Source organism: Osmia lignaria, unplaced genomic scaffold (assembly GCF_051020975.1).
Source record: "Osmia lignaria lignaria isolate PbOS001 unplaced genomic scaffold, iyOsmLign1 scaffold0012, whole genome shotgun sequence".
NCBI classification, from domain to species: Eukaryota; Metazoa; Arthropoda; class Insecta; order Hymenoptera; family Megachilidae; genus Osmia; species Osmia lignaria.
The window spans coordinates 12352047-12375174 of NW_027478166.1; positions in this window are offsets into that span (position 1 = coordinate 12352047).

Consider the following 23128-nt stretch of genomic DNA (forward strand, 5'->3'; position numbering starts at 1 on the left):
TGGCAAAATGTTAAGAGACCTCTTTTGTAGAGAATTATGTTTGCTATAATTTATGTTCTATGATATTTTTTAATCAGAAGCGTAGTTTTCGAGATATATCGAGATATTTAAAAGTTCCGAAGCCGCACCAACATAATAGAGATACAGAAACACCGTGGGCCCTTTCTTTGAGATAACTCTGCGCTATTGCGAGCTGGAAATGCCACTTCCAGTTTAGCTGTGCAGAAGAAGAACAACAAGAAGAAGAAATATCTCGAAATATGTCCGTCAGGCCCCTTCCCTTGAGATAAATCTGCAAATATCTCGGAAACGAAGCGAGCTATGGCAAAATGTTAAGAGACCTTTTATGTAGAGAATTAAGTTTCCTACTTTTGATGTTCTATGATATTTTTTGATCAGATGCGTAGTTCTCGAGATATATCAAGATATTTAAAAGTTCCGAAGCCGCACCAACATAATAGAGATACAGAAACACCGTGGCCCCTTTCTTTGAGATAACTCTGCACTATTGCGGGCTGCAAATGCCACTTCGAGCTTAGCTGTGCAGAAGAAGAACAACAAGAAGAAGAAGTATCTCGAAATATGTCCGTCAGACCCCTTCCCTTGAGAGAAATCTGCAAATATCTCGGAAACGAAGCGAGCTATGGCAAAATGTTAAGAGACCTTTTTTGTAGAGAATTATGTTTCCTACAATTTACGTTCTATGATATTTTTTGATCAGAAGCGTAGTTTTCGAGATATATCGAGATATTTAAAAGTTCCGAAGCCGCACCAACATAATAGAGATACAGAACCACCGTGGCCCCTTTCTTTGAGATAACTCTGCACTATTGCGACCTGCAAATGCCACTTCCAGCTTAGCTGTGCAGAAGAAGAACAACAAGAAGAAGAAATATCTCGAAATATGTCCGTCAGGCCCCTTCTTGAGATAAATCTGCAAATATCTCGGAAACGAAGCGAGCTATGGCAAAATGTTAAGAGACCTTTTTTGTAGAGAATTAAGTTTCCTACTTTTTATGTTTTATGATATTTTTTGATCAGATGCGTAGTTCTCGAGATGTATCAAGATATTTAAAAGTTCCGAAGCCGCACCAACATAATAGAGATACAGAAACACCGTGGCCCCTTTCTTTGAGATAACTCTGCGCTATTGCGAGCTGGAAATGCCACTTCCAGTTCAGCTGTGCAGAAGAAGAACAACAAGAAGAAGAAATATCTCGAAATATGTCCGTCAGGCCCCTTCCCTTGAGATAAATCTGCAAATATCTCGGAAACGAAGCGAGCTATGGCAAAATGTTAAGAGACCTTTTATGTAGAGAATTAAGTTTCCTACTTTTGATGTTCTATGATATTTTTTGATCAGATGCGTAGTTCTCGAGATATATCAAGATATTTAAAAGTTCCGAAGCCGCACCAACATAATAGAGATACAGAAACACCGTGGCCCCTTTCTTTGAGATAACTCTGCACTATTGCGGGCTGCAAATGCCACTTCGAGCTTAGCTGTGCAGAAGAAGAACAACAAGAAGAAGAAGTATCTCGAAATATGTCCGTCAGACCCCTTCCCTTGAGAGAAATCTGCAAATATCTCGGAAACGAAGCGAGCTATGGCAAAATGTTAAGAGACCTTTTTTGTAGAGAATTATGTTTCCTACAATTTACGTTCTATGATATTTTTTGATCAGAAGCGTAGTTTTCGAGATATATCGAGATATTTAAAAGTTCCGAAGCCGCACCAACATAATAGAGATACAGAACCACCGTGGCCCCTTTCTTTGAGATAACTCTGCACTATTGCGACCTGCAAATGCCACTTCCAGCTTAGCTGTGCAGAAGAAGAACAACAAGAAGAAGAAATATCTCGAAATATGTCCGTCAGGCCCCTTCCCTTGAGATAAATCTGCAAATATCTCGGAAACGAAGCGAGCTATGGCAAAATGTTAAGAGACCTTTTTTGTAGATAATTAAGTTTCCTACTTATTATGTTCTATGATATTTTTTGATCAGATGCGTAGTTCTCGAGATATATCAAGATATTTAACAGTTCCGAAGCAGCACCAACATAATAGAGGTACAGAAACACCGTGGCCTCTTTCTTTGAGATAACTCTGCACTGTTGCGAGCTGTAAATGCCACTTCCAGCTTAGCTGTGCAGAAGAAGAACAACAAGTAGAAGAAATATCTCGAAATATGTCCGTCAGGCCCCTTCCCTTGAGATAAATCTGCAAATATCTCGGAAACGAAGCGAGCTATGGCAAAATGTTAAGAGAACTTTTTTGTAGAGAATTAAGTTTCCTACTTTTGATGTTGTATGATATTTTTTGATCAGAAGCGTAGTTTTCGAGATATATCGAGATATTTAAAAGTTCCGAAGCCGCACCAACATAATAGAGATACAGAAACACCGTGGCCTCTTTCTCTGAGATAACTCTGCACTATTGCGAGCTGCAAATGCCACTTACAGCTTAGCTGTGCAGAAGAAGAACAACAAGAAGAAGAAATATCTCGAAATATGTCCGTCAGGCACCTTCCCTTGAGATAAATCTGCAAATATCTCGGAAACGAAGCGAGCTAAGGCAAAATGTTAAGAGACCTTTGTTGTAGAGAATTAAGTTTCCTACTTTTGATGTTGTATGATATTTTTTGATCAGATGCGTAGTTCTCGAGATATATCAAGATATTTAAAAGGTCCGAAGCCGCACCAACATAATAGAGATACAGAAACACCGTGGCCCCTTTCTTTGAGATAACTCTGCACTATTGCGAGCTGGAAATGCCACTTCCAGTTTAGCTGTGCAGAAGAAGAACAACAAGAAGAAGAAATATCTCGAAATATGTCCGTCAGGCCCCTTTCCTTGAGATATATCTGCCAATATCTCGGAAACGAAGCGAGCTATGGCAAAATGTTAAGAGACCTTTTTTGTAGAGAATTATGTTTGCTATAATTTATGTTCTATGATATTTTTTGATCAGAAGCGTAGTTTTCGAGATATATCGAGATATTTAAAAGTTCCGAAGCCGCACCAACATAATAGAGATACAGAAACACCGTGGGCCCTTTCTTTGAGATAACTCTGCGCTATTGCGAGCTGGAAATGCCACTTCCAGTTCAGCTGTGCAGAAGAAGAACAACAAGAAGAAGAAATATCTCTAAATATGTCCGTCAGGCCCCTTCCCTTGAGATAAATCTGCAAATATCTCGGAAACGAAGCGAGCTATGGCAAAATGTTAAGAGACCTTTTATGTAGAGAATTAAGTTTCCTACTTTTGATGTTCTATGATATTTTTTGATCAGATGCGTAGTTCTCGAGATATATCAAGATATTTAAAAGTTCCGAAGCCGCACCAACATAATAGAGATACAGAAACACCGTGGCCCCTTTCTTTGAGATAACTCTGCACTATTGCGGGCTGCAAATGCCACTTCGAGCTTAGCTGTGCAGAAGAAGAACAACAAGAAGAAGAAGTATCTCGAAATATGTCCGTCAGACCCCTTCCCTTGAGAGAAATCTGCAAATATCTCGGAAACGAAGCGAGCTATGGCAAAATGTTAAGAGACCTTTTTTGTAGAGAATTATGTTTCCTACAATTTACGTTCTATGATATTTTTTGATCAGAAGCGTAGTTTTCGAGATATATCGAGATATTTAAAAGTTCCGAAGCCGCACCAACATAATAGAGATACAGAACCACCGTGGCCCCTTTCTTTGAGATAACTCTGCACTATTGCGACCTGCAAATGCCACTTCCAGCTTAGCTGTGCAGAAGAAGAACAACAAGAAGAAGAAATATCTCGAAATATGTCCGTCAGGCCCCTTCCCTTGAGATAAATCTGCAAATATCTCGGAAACGAAGTGAGCTATGGCAAAATGTTAAGAGACCTTTTTTGTAGAGAATTAAGTTTCCTACTTTTTATGTTCTATGATATTTTTTGATCAGATGCGTAGTTCTCGAGATATATCAAGATATATAAAAGTTCCGAAGCCGCACCAACATAATAGAGATACAGAAACACCGTGGCCCCTTTCTTTGAGATAACTCTGCACTATTGCGAGCTGGAAATGCCACTTCCAGTTTAGCTGTGCAGAAGAAGAACAACAAGAAGAAGAAATATCTCGAAATATGTCCGTCAGGCCCCTTCCCTTGAGATAAATCTGCAAATATCTCGGAAACGAAGCGAGCTATGGCAAAATGTTAAGAGACCTTTTTTGTAGAGAATTAAGTTTCCTACTTTTTATGTTGTATGATATTTTTTGATCAGATGCGTAGTTCTCGAGATATATCAAGATATTTAAAAGTTCCGCAGCCGCACCAACATAATAGAGATACAGAAACACCGTGGCCCCTTTCTTCGAGATAACCCTGCACTATTGCGGGCTGGAAATGCCACTTCCAGTTTAGATGTGCAGAAGAAGAACAACAAGAAGAAGAAATATCTCGAAATATGTCCGTCAGGCCCCATCCCTTGAGATATATCTGCAAATATCTCGGAAACCAATCGAGCTATGGCAAAATCTTAAGAGACCTTTTTTGTAGAGAACTATGTTTCCTACAATTTATGTTGTATGATATTTTTTGATCAGAAGCGTAGTTTTCGAGATATATCGAGATATTTTAAAGTTCCGAAGCCGCACCAACATAATAGAGATACAGAAACACCGTGGCCCCTTTCTTTGAGATAACTCTGCACTATTGCGAGCTGGAAATGCCACTTCCAGTTTAGCTGTGCAGAAGAAGAACAACAAGAAGAAGAAATATCTCGAAATATGTCCGTCAGGCCCCTTCCCCTGAGATAAATCTTCAAATATCTCGGAAACGAAGCGAGCTATGGCAAAATGTTAAGAGACCTTTTTTGTAGAGAATTAAGTTTCCTACTTTTTACGTTCTATGATATTTTTTGATCAGATGCGTAGTTCTCGAGATGTATCAAGATATTTAAAAGTTCCGAAGCCGCACCAACATAATAGAGATACAGAAACACCGTGGCCCCTTTCTTTGAGATAACTCTGCGCTATTGCGAGCTGGAAATGCCACTTCCAGTTTAGCTGTGCAGAAGAAGAACAACAAGAAGAAGAAATATCTCGAAATATGTCCGTCAGGCCCCTTCCCTTGAGATACATCTGCAAATATCTCGGAAACGAAGCGAGCTATGGCAAAATGTTAAGAGACCTTTTTTGTAGAGAATTATGTTTCCTACAATTTACGTTCTATGATATTTTTTGATCAGAAGCGTAGTTTTCGAGATATATCGAGATATTTAAAAGTTCCGAAGCCGCACCAACATAATAGAGATACAGAACCACCGTGGCCCCTTTCTTTGAGATAACTCTGCACTATTGCGACCTGGAAATGCCACTTCCAGCTTAGCTGTGCAGAAGAAGAACAACAAGAAGAAGAAATATCTCGAAATATGTCCGTCAGGCCCCTTCCCTTGAGATAAATCTGCAAATATCTCGGAAACGAAGCGAGCTATGGCAAAATGTTAAGAGACCTTTTTTGTAGAGAATTAAGTTTCCTACTTTTTATGTTCTATGATATTTTTTGATCAGATGCGTAGTTCTCCAGATGTATCAAGATATTTAAAAGTTCCGAAGCCGCACCAACATAATAGAGATACAGAAACACCGTGGCCCCTTTCTTTGAGATAACTCCGCGCTATTGCGAGCTGGAAATGCCACTTCCAGTTTAGATGTGCAGAAGAAGAACAACAAGAAGAAGAAATATCTCGAAATATGTCCGTCAGGCCCCATCCCTTGAGATATATCTGCAAATATCTCGGAAACCAATCGAGCTATGGCAAAATCTTAAGAGACCTTTTTTGTAGAGAACTATGTTTCCTACAATTTATGTTCTATGATATTTTTTGATCAGAAGCGTAGTTTTCGAGATATATCGAGATATTTAAAAGTTCCGAAGCCGCACCAACATAATAGAGATACAGAAACACCGTGGCCCCTTTCTTTGAGATAACTCTGCACTATTGCGAGCTGGAAATGCCACTTCCAGTTTAGCTGTGCAGAAGAAGAACAACAAGAAGAAGAAATATCTCGAAATATGTCCGTCAGGCCCCTTCCCCTGAGATAAATCTTCAAATATCTCGGAAACGAAGCGAGCTATGGCAAAATGTTAAGAGACCTTTTTTGTAGAGAATTAAGTTTCCTACTTTTTATGTTCTATGATATTTTTTGATCAGATGCGTAGTTCTCGAGATGTATCAAGATATTTAAAAGTTCCGAAGCCGCACCAACATAATAGAGATACAGAAACACCGTGGCCCCTTTCTTTGAGATAACTCTGCGCTATTGCGAGCTGGAAATGCCACTTCCAGTTTAGCTGTGCAGAAGAAGAACAACAAGAAGAAGAAATATCTCGAAATATGTCCGTCAGGCCCCTTCCCTTGAGATACATCTGCAAATATCTCGGAAACGAAGCGGGCTATGGCAAAATGTTAAGAGACCTTTTTTGTAGAGAATTATGTTTCCTACAATTTACGTTCTATGATATTTTTTGATCAGAAGCGTAGTTTTCGAGATATATCGAGATATTTAAAAGTTCCGAAGCCGCACCAACATAATAGAGATACAGAACCACCGTGGCCCCTTTCTTTGAGATAACTCTGCACTATTGCGACCTGCAAATGCCACTTCCAGCTTAGCTGTGCAGAAGAAGAACAACAAGAAGAAGAAATATCTCGAAATATGTCCGTCAGGCCCCTTCCCTTGAGATAAATCTGCAAATATCTCGGAAACGAAGCGAGCTATGGCAAAATGTTAAGAGACCTTTTTTGTAGAGAATTAAGTTTCCTACTTTTTATGTTCTATGATATTTTTTGATCAGATGCGTAGTTCTCCAGATGTATCAAGATATTTAAAAGTTCCGAAGCCGCACCAACATAATAGAGATACAGAAACACCGTGGCCCCTTTCTTTGAGATAACTCCGCGCTATTGCGAGCTGGAAATGCCACTTCCAGTTTAGCTGTGCAGAAGAAGAACAACAAGAAGAAGAAATATCTCGAAATATGTCCGTCAGGCCCCTTCCCCTGAGATAAATCTTCAAATATCTCGGAAACGAAGCGAGCTATGGCAAAATGTTAAGCGACCTTTTTTGTAGAGAATTAAGTTTCCTACTTTTTATGTTCTATGATATTTTTTGATCAGATGCGTAGTTCTCGAGATGTATCAAGATATTTAAAAGTTCCGAAGCCGCACCAACATAATAGAGATACAGAAACACCGTGGCCCCTTTCTTTGAGATAACTCTGCGCTATTGCGAGCTGGAAATGCCACTTCCAGTTTAGCTGTGCAGAAGAAGAACAACAAGAAGAAGAAATATCTCGAAATATGTCCGTCAGGCCCCTTCCCTTGAGATACATCTGCAAATATCTCGGAAACGAAGCGAGCTATGGCAAAATGTTAAGAGACCTTTTTTGTAGAGAATTATGTTTCCTACAATTTACGTTCTATGATATTTTTTGATCAGAAGCGTAGTTTTCGAGATATATCGAGATATTTAAAAGTTCCGAAGCCGCACCAACATAATAGAGATACAGAACCACCGTGGCCCCTTTCTTTGAGATAACTCTGCACTATTGCGACCTGCAAATGCCACTTCCAGCTTAGCTGTGCAGAAGAAGAACAACAAGAAGAAGAAATATCTCGAAATATGTCCGTCAGGCCCCTTCCCTTGAGATAAATCTGCAAATATCTCGGAAACGAAGTGAGCTATGGCAAAATGTTAAGAGACCTTTTTTGTAGAGAATTAAGTTTCCTACTTTTTATGTTCTATGATATTTTTTGATCAGATGCGTAGTTCTCGAGATATATCAAGATATATAAAAGTTCCGAAGCCGCACCAACATAATAGAGATACAGAAACACCGTGGCCCCTTTCTTTGAGATAACTCTGCACTATTGCGAGCTGGAAATGCCACTTCCAGTTTAGCTGTGCAGAAGAAGAACAACAAGAAGAAGAAATATCTCGAAATATGTCCGTCAGGCCCCTTCCCTTGAGATAAATCTGCAAATATCTCGGAAACGAAGCGAGCTATGGCAAAATGTTAAGAGACCTTTTTTGTAGAGAATTAAGTTTCCTACTTTTTATGTTGTATGATATTTTTTGATCAGATGCGTAGTTCTCGAGATATATCAAGATATATAAAAGTTCCGAAGCCGCACCAACATAATAGAGATACAGAAACACCGTGGCCCCTTTCTTTGAGATAACTCTGCACTATTGCGAGCTGGAAATGCCACTTCCAGTTTAGCTGTGCAGAAGAAGAACAACAAGAAGAAGAAATATCTCGAAATATGTCCGTCAGGCCCCTTCCCTTGAGATAAATCTGCAAATATCTCGGAAACGAAGCGAGCTATGGCAAAATGTTAAGAGACCTTTTTTGTAGAGAATTAAGTTTCCTACTTTTTATGTTGTATGATATTTTTTGATCAGATGCGTAGTTCTCGAGATATATCAAGATATTTAAAAGTTCCGCAGCCGCACCAACATAATAGAGATACAGAAACACCGTGGCCCCTTTCTTCGAGATAACCCTGCACTATTGCGGGCTGGAAATGCCACTTCCAGTTTAGATGTGCAGAAGAAGAACAACAAGAAGAAGAAATATCTCGAAATATGTCCGTCAGGCCCCATCCCTTGAGATATATCTGCAAATATCTCGGAAACCAATCGAGCTATGGCAAAATCTTAAGAGACCTTTTTTGTAGAGAACTATGTTTCCTACAATTTATGTTCTATGATATTTTTTGATCAGAAGCGTAGTTTTCGAGATATATCGAGATATTTAAAAGTTCCGAAGCCGCACCAACATAATAGAGATACAGAAACACCGTGGCCCCTTTCTTTGAGATAACTCTGCACTATTGCGAGCTGGAAATGCCACTTCCAGTTTAGCTGTGCAGAAGAAGAACAACAAGAAGAAGAAATATCTCGAAATATGTCCGTCAGGCCCCTTCCCCTGAGATAAATCTTCAAATATCTCGGAAACGAAGCGAGCTATGGCAAAATGTTAAGAGACCTTTTTTGTAGAGAATTAAGTTTCCTACTTTTTACGTTCTATGATATTTTTTGATCAGATGCGTAGTTCTCGAGATGTATCAAGATATTTAAAAGTTCCGAAGCCGCACCAACATAATAGAGATACAGAAACACCGTGGCCCCTTTCTTTGAGATAACTCTGCGCTATTGCGAGCTGGAAATGCCACTTCCAGTTTAGCTGTGCAGAAGAAGAACAACAAGAAGAAGAAATATCTCGAAATATGTCCGTCAGGCCCCTTCCCTTGAGATACATCTGCAAATATCTCGGAAACGAAGCGAGCTATGGCAAAATGTTAAGAGACCTTTTTTGTAGAGAATTATGTTTCCTACAATTTACGTTCTATGATATTTTTTGATCAGAAGCGTAGTTTTCGAGATATATCGAGATATTTAAAAGTTCCGAAGCCGCACCAACATAATAGAGATACAGAACCACCGTGGCCCCTTTCTTTGAGATAACTCTGCACTATTGCGACCTGGAAATGCCACTTCCAGCTTAGCTGTGCAGAAGAAGAACAACAAGAAGAAGAAATATCTCGAAATATGTCCGTCAGGCCCCTTCCCTTGAGATAAATCTGCAAATATCTCGGAAACGAAGCGAGCTATGGCAAAATGTTAAGAGACCTTTTTTGTAGAGAATTAAGTTTCCTACTTTTTATGTTCTATGATATTTTTTGATCAGATGCGTAGTTCTCCAGATGTATCAAGATATTTAAAAGTTCCGAAGCCGCACCAACATAATAGAGATACAGAAACACCGTGGCCCCTTTCTTTGAGATAACTCCGCGCTATTGCGAGCTGGAAATGCCACTTCCAGTTTAGATGTGCAGAAGAAGAACAACAAGAAGAAGAAATATCTCGAAATATGTCCGTCAGGCCCCATCCCTTGAGATATATCTGCAAATATCTCGGAAACCAATCGAGCTATGGCAAAATCTTAAGAGACCTTTTTTGTAGAGAACTATGTTTCCTACAATTTATGTTCTATGATATTTTTTGATCAGAAGCGTAGTTTTCGAGATATATCGAGATATTTAAAAGTTCCGAAGCCGCACCAACATAATAGAGATACAGAAACACCGTGGCCCCTTTCTTTGAGATAACTCTGCACTATTGCGAGCTGGAAATGCCACTTCCAGTTTAGCTGTGCAGAAGAAGAACAACAAGAAGAAGAAATATCTCGAAATATGTCCGTCAGGCCCCTTCCCCTGAGATAAATCTTCAAATATCTCGGAAACGAAGCGAGCTATGGCAAAATGTTAAGAGACCTTTTTTGTAGAGAATTAAGTTTCCTACTTTTTATGTTCTATGATATTTTTTGATCAGATGCGTAGTTCTCGAGATGTATCAAGATATTTAAAAGTTCCGAAGCCGCACCAACATAATAGAGATACAGAAACACCGTGGCCCCTTTCTTTGAGATAACTCTGCGCTATTGCGAGCTGGAAATGCCACTTCCAGTTTAGCTGTGCAGAAGAAGAACAACAAGAAGAAGAAATATCTCGAAATATGTCCGTCAGGCCCCTTCCCTTGAGATACATCTGCAAATATCTCGGAAACGAAGCGGGCTATGGCAAAATGTTAAGAGACCCTTTTTGTAGAGAATTATGTTTCCTACAATTTACGTTCTATGATATTTTTTGATCAGAAGCGTAGTTTTCGAGATATATCGAGATATTTAAAAGTTCCGAAGCCGCACCAACATAATAGAGATACAGAACCACCGTGGCCCCTTTCTTTGAGATAACTCTGCACTATTGCGACCTGCAAATGCCACTTCCAGCTTAGCTGTGCAGAAGAAGAACAACAAGAAGAAGAAATATCTCGAAATATGTCCGTCAGGCCCCTTCCCTTGAGATAAATCTGCAAATATCTCGGAAACGAAGCGAGCTATGGCAAAATGTTAAGAGACCTTTTTTGTAGAGAATTAAGTTTCCTACTTTTTATGTTCTATGATATTTTTTGATCAGATGCGTAGTTCTCCAGATGTATCAAGATATTTAAAAGTTCCGAAGCCGCACCAACATAATAGAGATACAGAAACACCGTGGCCCCTTTCTTTGAGATAACTCCGCGCTATTGCGAGCTGGAAATGCCACTTCCAGTTTAGCTGTGCAGAAGAAGAACAACAAGAAGAAGAAATATCTCGAAATATGTCCGTCAGGCCCCTTCCCCTGAGATAAATCTTCAAATATCTCGGAAACGAAGCGAGCTATGGCAAAATGTTAAGCGACCTTTTTTGTAGAGAATTAAGTTTCCTACTTTTTATGTTCTATGATATTTTTTGATCAGATGCGTAGTTCTCGAGATGTATCAAGATATTTAAAAGTTCCGAAGCCGCACCAACATAATAGAGATACAGAAACACCGTGGCCCCTTTCTTTGAGATAACTCTGCGCTATTGCGAGCTGGAAATGCCACTTCCAGTTTAGCTGTGCAGAAGAAGAACAACAAGAAGAAGAAATATCTCGAAATATGTCCGTCAGGCCCCTTCCCTTGAGATACATCTGCAAATATCTCGGAAACGAAGCGAGCTATGGCAAAATGTTAAGAGACCTTTTTTGTAGAGAATTATGTTTCCTACAATTTACGTTCTATGATATTTTTTGATCAGAAGCGTAGTTTTCGAGATATATCGAGATATTTAAAAGTTCCGAAGCCGCACCAACATAATAGAGATACAGAACCACCGTGGCCCCTTTCTTTGAGATAACTCTGCACTATTGCGACCTGCAAATGCCACTTCCAGCTTAGCTGTGCAGAAGAAGAACAACAAGAAGAAGAAATATCTCGAAATATGTCCGTCAGGCCCCTTCCCTTGAGATAAATCTGCAAATATCTCGGAAACGAAGCGAGCTATGGCAAAATGTTAAGAGACCTTTTTTGTAGAGAATTAAGTTTCCTACTTTTTATCTTCTATGATATTTTTTGATCAGATGCGTAGTTCTCGAGATATATCAAGATATTTAAAAGTTCCGAAGCCGCACCAACATAATAGAGATACAGAAACACCGTGGCCCCTTTCTTCGAGATAACTCTGCACTATTGCGGGCTGGAAATGCCACTTCCAGTTTAGATGTGCAGAAGAAGAACAACAAGAAGAAGAAATATCTCGAAATATGTCCGTCAGGCCCCATCCCTTGAGATATATCTGCAAATATCTCGGAAACCAATCGAGCTATGGCAAAATCTTAAGAGACCTTTTTTGTAGAGAACTATGTTTCCTGCAATTTATGTTCTATGATATTTTTTGATCAGAAGCGTAGTTTTCGAGATATATCGAGATATTTAAAAGTTCCGAAGCCGCACCAACATAATAGAGATACAGAAACACCGTGGCCCCTTTCTTTGAGATAACTCTGCACTGTTCCGAGCTGGAAATGCCACTTCCAGTTTAGCTGTGCAGAAGAAGAACAACAAGAAGAAGAAATATATCGAAATATGTCCGTCAGGCACCTTCCCTTGAGATAAATCTGCAAATATCTCGGAAACCAAGCGAGCTAAGGCAAAATGTTAAGAGACCTTTTTTGTAGAGAATTAAGTTTCCTACTTTTTATGTTGTATGATATTTTTTGATCAGATGCGTAGTTCTCGAGATATATCAAGATATTTAAAAGGTCCGACGCCGCACCAACATAATAGAGATACAGAAACACCGTGGCCCCTTTCTTTGAGATAACTCTGCACTATTGCGAGCTGGAAATGCCACTTCCAGTTTAGCTGTGCAGAAGAAGAACAACAAGAAGAAGAAATATCTCGAAATATGTCCGTCGGGCCCCTTCCCTTGAGATACATCTGCAAATATCTCGGAAACGAAGCGAGCTATGGCAAAATGTTAAGAGACCTTTTTTGTAGAGAATTATGTTTCCTACAATTTACGTTCTATGATATTTTTTGATCAGAAGCGTAGTTTTCGAGATATATCGAGATATTTAAAAGTTCCGAAGCCGCACCAACATAATAGAGATACAGAACCACCGTGGCCCCTTTCTTTGAGATAACTCTGCACTATTGCGACCTGCAAATGCCACTTCCAGCTTAGCTGTGCAGAAGAAGAACAACAAGAAGAAGAAATATCTCGAAATATGTCCGTCAGGCCCCTTCCCTTGAGATAAATCTGCAAATATCTCGGAAACGAAGCGAGCTATGGCAAAATGTTAAGAGACCTTTTTTGTAGAGAATTAAGTTTCCTACTTTTTATGTTCTATGATATTTTTTGATCAGATGCGTAGTTCTCGAGATATATCAAGATATTTAAAAGTTCCGAAGCCGCACCAACATAATAGAGATACAGAAACACCGTGGCCCCTTTCTTCGAGATAACTCTGCACTATTGCGGGCTGGAAATGCCACTTCCAGTTTAGATGTGCAGAAGAAGAACAACAAGAAGAAGAAATATCTCGAAATATGTCCGTAAGGCCCCATCCCTTGAGATATATCTGCAAATATCTCGGAAACCAATCGAGCTATGGCAAAATCTTAAGAGACCTTTTTTGTAGAGAACTATGTTTCCTACAATTTATGTTCTATGATATTTTTTGATCAGAAGCGTAGTTTTCGAGATATATCGAGATATTTAAAAGTTCCGAAGCCGCACCAACATAATAGAGATACAGAAACACCGTGGCCCCTTTCTTTGAGATAACTCTGCACTATTGCGAGCTGGAAATGCCACTTCCAGTTTAGCTGTGCAGAAGAAGAACAACAAGAAGAAGAAATATCTCGAAATATGTCCGTCGGGCCCCTTCCCTTGAGATACATCTGCAAATATCTCGGAAACGAAGCGAGCTATGGCAAAATGTTAAGAGACCTTTTTTGTAGAGAATTATGTTTCCTACAATTTACGTTCTATGATATTTTTTGATCAGAAGCGTAGTTTTCGAGATATATCGAGATATTTAAAAGTTCCGAAGCCGCACCAACATAATAGAGATACAGAACCACCGTGGCCCCTTTCTTTGAGATAACTCTGCACTATTGCGACCTGCAAATGCCACTTCCAGCTTAGCTGTGCAGAAGAAGAACAACAAGAAGAAGAAATATCTCGAAATATGTCCGTCAGGCCCCTTCCCTTGAGATAAATCTGCAAATATCTCGGAAACGAAGCGAGCTATGGCAAAATCTTAAGAGACCTTTTTTGTAGAGAATTAAGTTTCCTACTTTTTATGTTCTATGATATTTTTTGATCAGATGCGTAGTTCTCGAGATATATCAAGAGATTTAAAAGTTCCGAAGCCGCACCAACATAATAGAGATACAGAAACACCGTGGCCCCTTTCTTCGAGATAACTCTGCACTGTTGCGAGCTGTAAATGCCACTTCCAGCTTAGCTGTGCAGAAGAAGAACAACAAGAAGAAGAAATAGCTCGAAATATGTCCGTCAGGCCCCTTCCCCTGAGATAAATCTTCAAATATCTCGGAAACGAAGCGAGCTATGGCAAAATGTTAAGAGACCTTTTTTGTAGAGAATTAAGTTTCCTACTTTTTATGTTCTATGATATTTTTTGATCAGATGCGTAGTTCTCGAGATGTATCAAGATATTCAAAAGTTCCGAAGCCGCACCAACATAATAGAGATACAGAAACACCGTGGCCCCTTTCTTTGAGATAACTCTGCGCTATTGCGAGCTGGAAATGCCACTTCCAGTTTAGCTGTGCAGAAGAAGAACAACAAGATGAAGAAATATCTCGAAATATGTCCGTCAGGCCCCTTCCCTTGAGATATATCTGGATATATCTCGGAAACGAAACGAGCTATGGCAAAATGTTAAGAGACCTTTTTTGTAGAAAATTATTGTTCCTACACTTTATGTTCTATGATATTTTTTGATCAGAAGCGTAGTTTTCGAGATATATCGAGATATTTAAAAGTTCCGAAGCCGCACCAACATAATAGAGATACAGAAACACCGTGGCCCTTTTCTTTGAGATAACTCTGCACTATTGCGAGCTGGAAATGCCACTTCCAGTTTAGCTGTGCAGAAGAAGAACAACAAGAAGAAGAAATATCTCGAAATATGTCCGTCAGGCCCCTTCCCCTGAGATAAATCTTCAAATATCTCGGAAACGAAGCGAGCTATGGCAAAATGTTAAGAGACCTTTTTTGTAGAAAATTATTGTTCCTACACTTTATGTTCTATGATATTTTTTGATCAGATGCGTAGTTCTCGAGATGTATCAAGATATTTAAAAGTTCCGAAGCCGCACCAACATAATAGAGATACAGAAACACCGTGGCCCTTTTCTTTGAGATAACTCTGCACTATTGCGAGCTGGAAATGCCACTTCCAGTTTAGCTGTGCAGAAGAAGAACAACAAGAAGAAGAAATATCTCGAAATATGTCCGTCAGGCCCCTTCCCCTGAGATAAATCTTCAAATATCTCGGAAACGAAGCGAGCTATGGCAAAATGTTAAGAGACCTTTTTTGTAGAAAATTATTGTTCCTACACTTTATGTTCTATGATATTTTTTGATCAGATGCGTAGTTCTCGAGATGTATCAAGATATTTAAAAGTTCCGAAGCCGCACCAACATAATAGAGATACAGAAACACCGTGGCCCCTTTCCTTGAGATAACTCTGCACTATTGCGGGCTGGAAATGCCACTTCCAGTTTAGATGTGCAGAAGAAGAACAACAAGAAGAAGAAATATCTCGAAATATGTCCGTCAGGCCCCATCCCTTGAAATATATCTGCAAATATCTCGGAAACCAAACGAGCTATGGCAAAATGTTAAGAGACCTTTTTTGTAGAGAATTAGGTTTCCTACTTTTTATGTTCTATGATATTTTTTGATCAGATGCGTAGTTCTCGAGATATATCAAGATATTTAAAAGTTCCGAAGCCGCACCAACATAATAGAGATACAGAAACCCCATGGCCCCTTTCTTTGAGATAACTCTGCACTATTGCGAGCTGTAAATGCCACGTCCAGCTTAGCTGTGCAGAAGAAGAACAGCAAGAAGAAGAAATATCTCGAAATATGTCCGCCAGGCCCCTTCCCTTGAGATAAATCTGCCAATATCTCGGAAACGAAGCGAGCTATGGCAAAATGTTAAGAGACCTTTTTTGTAGAGAATTAAGTTTCCTACTTTTTATGTTGTATGATATTTTTTGATCAGATGCGTAGTTCTCGAGATATATCAAGATATTTAAAAGGTCCGAAGCCGCACCAACATAATAGATATACAGAAACACCGTGGCCCCTTTCTTTGAGATAACTCTGCACTATTGCGAGCTGCAAATGCCACTTCCAGCTTAGCTGTGCAGAAGAAGAACAACAAGAAGAAGAAATATCTCGAAATATGTCCGTCAGGCCCCTTCCCTTGAGATAAATCTGCAAATATCTCGGAAACGAAGCGAGCTATGGCAAAATGTTAAGAGACCTTTCTTGTAGAGAATTAAGTTTCCTACTTTTTATGTTCTATGATATTTTTTGATCAGATGCGTAGTTCTCGAGATATATCAAGATATTTAAAAGTTCCGAAGCCGCACCAACATAATAGAGATACAGAAACACCGTGGCCCCTTTCTTCGAGATAACTCTGCACTATTGCGGGCTGGAAATGCCACTTCCAGTTTAGATGTGCAGAAGAAGAACAACAAGAAGAAGAAATATCTCGAAATATGTGCGTCAGGCCCCATCCCTTGAGATATATCTGCAAATATCTCGGAAACGAAGCGAGCTATGGCAAAATGTTAAGAGACCTTTTTTGTAGACAATTAAGTTTCCTACTTTTTATGTTCTATGATATTTTTTGATCAGATGCGTAGTTCTCGAGGTATATCAAGATATTTAAAAGTTCCGAAGCCGCACCAACATAATAGAGATACAGAAACACCGTGGCCCCTTTCTTTGAGATAACTCTGCGCTATTGCGAGCTGGAAATGCCACTTCCAGTTTAGCTGTGCAAAAGAACAACAACAAGAAGAAGAAATATCTCGAAATATGTCCGTCAGGCCCCTTCCCTTGAGATAAATCTGCAAATATCTCGGAAACGAAGCGAGCTAAGGCAAAATGTTAAGAGATCTTTTTTGTAGAGAATTAAGTTTCCTACTTTATATGTTGTATGATATTTTTTGATCAGATGCGTAGTTCTCGAGATATATCAAGATATTTAAAAGTTCCGAAGCCGCACCAACATAATAGAGATACAGAAACACCGTGCCCCCTTTCATTGAGATAACTCTGCACTATTGCGAGCTGGAAATGCCACTTCCAGCTTAGCTGTGCAGAAGAAGAACAACAAGAAGAAGAAATATCTCGAAATATGTCCGTCAGGCACCTTCCCTTGAGATAAATCTGCAAATATCTCGGAAACCAAGCGAGCTATGGCAAAATGTTAAGATACCTTTTTTGTAGAGAATTAAGTGTCCTACTTTTTATGTTCTATGATATTTTTTGATCAGATGCGTAGTTCTCGAGATATATCAAGATATTTAAAAGTTCCGAAGCTGCACCAACATAATAGAGGTACAGAAACACCGTGGCCCGTTTCTTTGAGATAACTCTGCGCTATTGCGAGCTGGAAATGCCACTTCCAGTTTAGCTGTGCAGAAGAAGAACAACAAGAAGAAGAAATATCTCGAAATATGTCCGTCAGGCCCCTTCCCTTGAGATATATCTGCATATATCTCGGAAACGAAACGAGCTATAGCAAAATGTTAAGAGACCTTTTTTGTAGAAAATTATTGTTCCTACACTTTATGTTCTATGATATTTTTCGATCAGGTGCGTAGTTCTCGAGATATATCAAGATATTTAACAGTTCCGAAGCTGCACCAACATAATAGAGGTACAGAAACACCGTGGCCTCTTTCTTTGAGATAACTCTGCACTATTGCGAGCTGCAAATGCCACTTCCAGCTTAGCTGTGCAGAAGAAGAACAAGAAGAAGAAGAAATATCTCGAAATATGTCCGTCAGGCCCCTTCCCTTGAGATAAATCTGCAAATATCTCGGAAACGAAGCGAGCTATGGCAAAATGTTAAGAGACCTTTTTTGTAGACAATTAAGTTTCCTACTTTTTATGTTCTATGATATTTTTTGATCAGATGCGTAGTTCTCGAGGTATATCAAGATATTTAAAAGTTCCGAAGCCGCACCAACATAATAGAGATACAGAAACACCGTGGCCCCTTTCTTTGAGATAACTCTGCGCTATTGCGAGCTGGAAATGCCACTTCCAGTTTAGCTGTGCAAAAGAACAACAACAAGAAGAAGAAATATCTCGAAATATGTCCGTCAGGCCCCTTCCCTTGAGATAAATCTGCAAATATCTCGGAAACGAAGCGAGCTAAGGCAAAATGTTAAGAGATCTTTTTTGTAGAGAATTAAGTTTCCTACTTTATATGTTGTATGATATTTTTTGATCAGATGCGTCGTTCTCGAGATATATCAAGATATTTAAAAGTTCCGAAGCCGCACCAACATAATAGAGATACAGAAACACCGTGCCCCCTTTCATTGAGATAACTCTGCACTATTGCGAGCTGGAAATGCCACTTCCAGCTTAGCTGTGCAGAAGAAGAACAACAAGAAGAAGAAATATCTCGAAATATGTCCGTCAGGCACCTTCCCTTGAGATAAATCTGCAAATATCTCGGAAACCAAGCGAGCTATGGCAAAATGTTAAGATACCTTTTCTGTAGAGAATTAAGTGTCCTACTTTTTATGTTCTATGATATTTTTTGATCAGATGCGTAGTTCTCGAGATATATCAAGATATTTAAAAGTTCCGAAGCTGCACCAACATAATAGAGGTACAGAAACACCGTGGCCCCTTTCTTTGAGATAACTCTGCGCTATTGCGAGCTGGAAATGCCACTTCCAGTTTAGCTGTGCAGAAGAAGAACAACAAGAAGAAGAAATATCTCGAAATATGTCCGTCAGGCCCCTTCCCTTGAGATATATCTGCATATATCTCGGAAACGAAACGAGCTATGGCAAAATGTTAAGAGACCTTTTTTGTAGAAAATTATTGTTCCTACACTTTATGTTCTATGATATTTTTTGATCAGAAGCGTAGTTTTCGAGATATATCGAGATATTTAAAAGTTCCGAAGCCGCACCAACATAATAGAGATACAGAAACACCGTGGCCTCTTTCTCTGAGATAACTCTGCACTATTGCGAGCTGCAAATGCTACTTACAGCTTAGCTGTGCAGAAGAAGAACAACAAGAAGAAGAAATATCTCGAAATATGTCCGTCAGGCCCCTTCCCTTGAGATAAATCTGCAAATATCTCGGAAACGAAGCGAGCTATGGCAAAATGTTAAGAGACCTTTTTTGTAGAGAATTAAGTTTCCTACTTTTTATGTTCTATGATATTTTTTGATCAGATGCGTAGTTCTCGAGATGTATCAAGATATTGAAAAGTTCCGAAGCCGCACCAACATAATAGAGATACAGAAACACCGTGGCCCCTTTCTTTGAGATAACTCTGCGCCATTACGAGCTGGAAATGCCACTTCCAGCTTAGCTGTGCAGAAGAAGAACAACAAGAAGAAGAAATATCTCGAAATATGTCCGTCAGGCCCCTTCCCTTGAGATATATCTGCATATATCTCGGAAACGAAACGAGCTATGGCAAAATGTTAAGAGACCTTTTTTGTAGAAAATTATTGTTCCTACACTTTATGTTCTATGATATTTTTTGATCAGAAGCGTAGTTTTCGAGATATATCGAGATATTTAAAAGTTCCGAAGCCGCACCAACATAATAGAGATACAGAAACACCGTGGCCTCTTTCTCTGAGATAACTCTGCACTATTGCGAGCTGCAAATGCCACTTACAGCTTAGCTGTGCAGAAGAAGAACAACAAGAAGAAGAAATATCTCGAAATATGTCCGTCAGGCCCCTTCACTTGAGATAAATCTGCAAATATCTCGGAAACGAAGCGAGCTATGGCAAAATGTTAAGAGACCTTTTTTGTAGAGAATTAAGTTTCCTACTCTTTATGTTGTATGATATTTTTCGATCAGGCGCGTAGTTCTCGAGATATATCAAGATATTTAAAAGTTCCGAAGCCGCACCAACATAATAGAGATACAGAAACCCCGTGGCCCCTTTCTTTGAGATAACTCTGCACTATTGCGAGCTGTAAATGCCACGTCCAGCTTAGCTGTGCAGAAGAAGAACAACAAGAAGAAGAAATATCTCGAAATATGTCCGCCAGGCCCCTTCCCTTGAGATAAATCTGCCAATATCTCGGAAACGAAGCGAGCTATGGCAAAATGTTAAGAGACCTTTTTTGTAGAGAATTAAGTTTCCTACTTTTTATGTTCTATGATATTTTTTGATCAGATGCGTAGTTCTCGAGATGTATCAAGATATTTAAAAGTTCCGAAGCCGCACCAACATAATAGAGATACAGAAACACCGTGGCCCCTTTCTTTGAGATAACTCTGCGCTATTGCGAGCTGGAAATGCCACTTCCAGTTTAGCTGTGCAGAAGAAGAACAACAAGAAGAAGAAATATCTCGAAATATGTCCGTCAGGCCCCTTCCCTTGAGATATATCTGCAAATATCTCGGAAACGAAACGAGCTATGGCAAAATGTTAAGAGACCATTTTTTGTAGAGAATTATGTTTCCTACACTTTATGTTCTATGATATTTTTTGATCAGAAGCGTAGTTTTCGAGATATATCGAGATATTTAAAAGTTCCGAAGCCGCACCAACATAATAGAGGTACAGAAACACCGTGGCCTCTTTCTTTGAGATAACTCTGCAATATTGCGTGCTGCAAATGCCACTTCCAGCTTAGCTGTGCAGAAGAAGAACAAGAAGAAGAAGAAATATCTCGAAATATGTCCGTCAGGCCCCTTCCCTTGAGATAAATCTGCAAATATCTCGGAAACGAAGCGAGCAATGGCAAAATGTTAAGAGACCTTTTTTGTAGAGAATTAAGTTTCCTACTTTTTATGTTCTATGATATTTTTTGATCAGATGCGTAGTTCTGGAGATATATCAAGATATTTAAAAGTTCCGAAGCTGCACCAACATAATAGAGGTACAGAAACACCGTGGCCTCTTTCTTTGAGATAACTCTGCACTATTGCGAGCTGCAAATGCCACTTCCAGCTTAGCTGTGCAGAAGAAGAACAACAAGAAGAAGAAATATCTCGAAATATGTCCGTCAGGCCCCTTCCCTTGAGATAAATCTGCAAATATCTCGGAAACGAAGCGAGCTATGGCAAAATGTTAAGAGACCTTTTTTGTAGAGAATTAAGTTTCCTACTTTTTATGTTCTATGATATTTTTTGATCAGATGCGTAGTTCTCGAGATATATCAAGATATTTAAAAGTTCCGAAGCCGCACCAACATAATAGAGATACAGAAACACCGTGGCCCCTTTCTTTGAGATAACTCTGCACTATTGCGAGCTGCAAATGCCACTTCCAGCTTAGCTGTGCAGAAGAAGAACAACAAGAGGAAGAAATATCTTGAAATATGTCCTACAGGCCCCTTCCCTTGAGATAAATCTGCAAATATCTCGGAAACGAAGCGAGCTATGGCAAAATGTTAAGAGACCTTTTTTGTAGAGAATTAAGTTTCCTACAATTTATGTTCTATGATATTTTTTGATCAGAAGCGTAGTTTTCGAGATATATCGAGATATTTAAAAGTTCCGAAGCCGCACCAACATAATAGAGATACAGAAACACCGTGGCCCCTTTCTTTGAGATAACTCTGCGCTAGTGCGAGCCGCAAATGCCACTTCCAGCTTAGCTGTGCAGAAGAAGAACAACAAGAAGAAGAAATATCTCGAAATATGTCCGTCAGGCCCCTTCCCTTGAGATAAATCTGCAAATATCTCGGAAACGAAGCGAGCTATGGCAAAATGTTAACAGACCTTTTTGTAGAGAATTGAGTTTCCTACCTTTTATCTTCTATGATATTTTTTGATCAGATGCGTAGTTCTCGAGATATATCAAGATATTTAAAAGTTCCGAAGCCGCACCAACATAATAGAGATACAGAAACACCGTGGCCCCTCTCTTTGAGATAACTCTGCACTATTGCGAGCTGGAAATGCCACTTCCAGTTTAGCTGTGCAGAAGAAGAACAACAAGAAGAAGAAATATCTCGAAATATGTCCGTCAGGCCCCTTCCCTTGAGATAAATCTGCAAATATCTCGGAAACGAAGCGAGCTATGGCAAAATGTTAAGAGACCGTTTTTGTACAGAATTAAGTTTCCTACTTTTTATGTTCTATGATATTTTTTGATCAGATGCGTAGTTCTCGAGATATATCAAGATATTTAAAAGTTCCGAAGCCGCACCAACATAATAGAGATACAGAAACACCGTGGCCCCTTTCTTTGAGATAACTCTGCAGTATTGCGAGCTGGAAATGCCACTTCCAGTTTAGCTGTGCAAAAGAAGAACAACAAGAAGAAGAAATATCTCGAAATATGTCCGTCAGGCCCCTTCCCTTGAGATAAATCTGCAAATATCTCGGAAACAAAGCGAGCTAAGGCAAAATGTTAAGAGATCTTTTTTGTAGAGAATTAAGTTTCCTACTTTATATGTTGTATGATATTTTTTGATCAGATGCGTAGTTCTCGAGATATATCAAGATATTTAAAAGTTCCGAAGCCGCACCAACATAATAGAGATACAGAAACACCGTGGCCCCTTTCATTGAGATAATTCTGCACTATTGCGAGCTGGAAATGCCACTTCCAGTTTAGCTGTGCAGAAGAAGAACAACAAGAAGAAGAAACACCCCGAAATATGTCCGTCAGGACCCTTCCCTTGAGATAAATCTGCAAATATCTCGGAAACGAAGCGAGCTATGGCAAAATGTTAAGAGACCTTTTTTGTAGAGAATTAAGTTTCCTACTTTTTATGTTGTATGATATTTTTTGATCAGATGCGCAGTTCTCGAGATATGTCAAGATATTTAAAAGTTCCGAAGCCGCACCAACATAATAGAGATACAGAAACACCGTGGCCCCTTTCTTTGAGATAACTCTGCACTATTGCGAACTGCAAATTCCACTTCCAGCTTAGCTGTGCTGAAGAAGAACAACAAGAAGAAGAAATATCTCGAAATATGTCCGT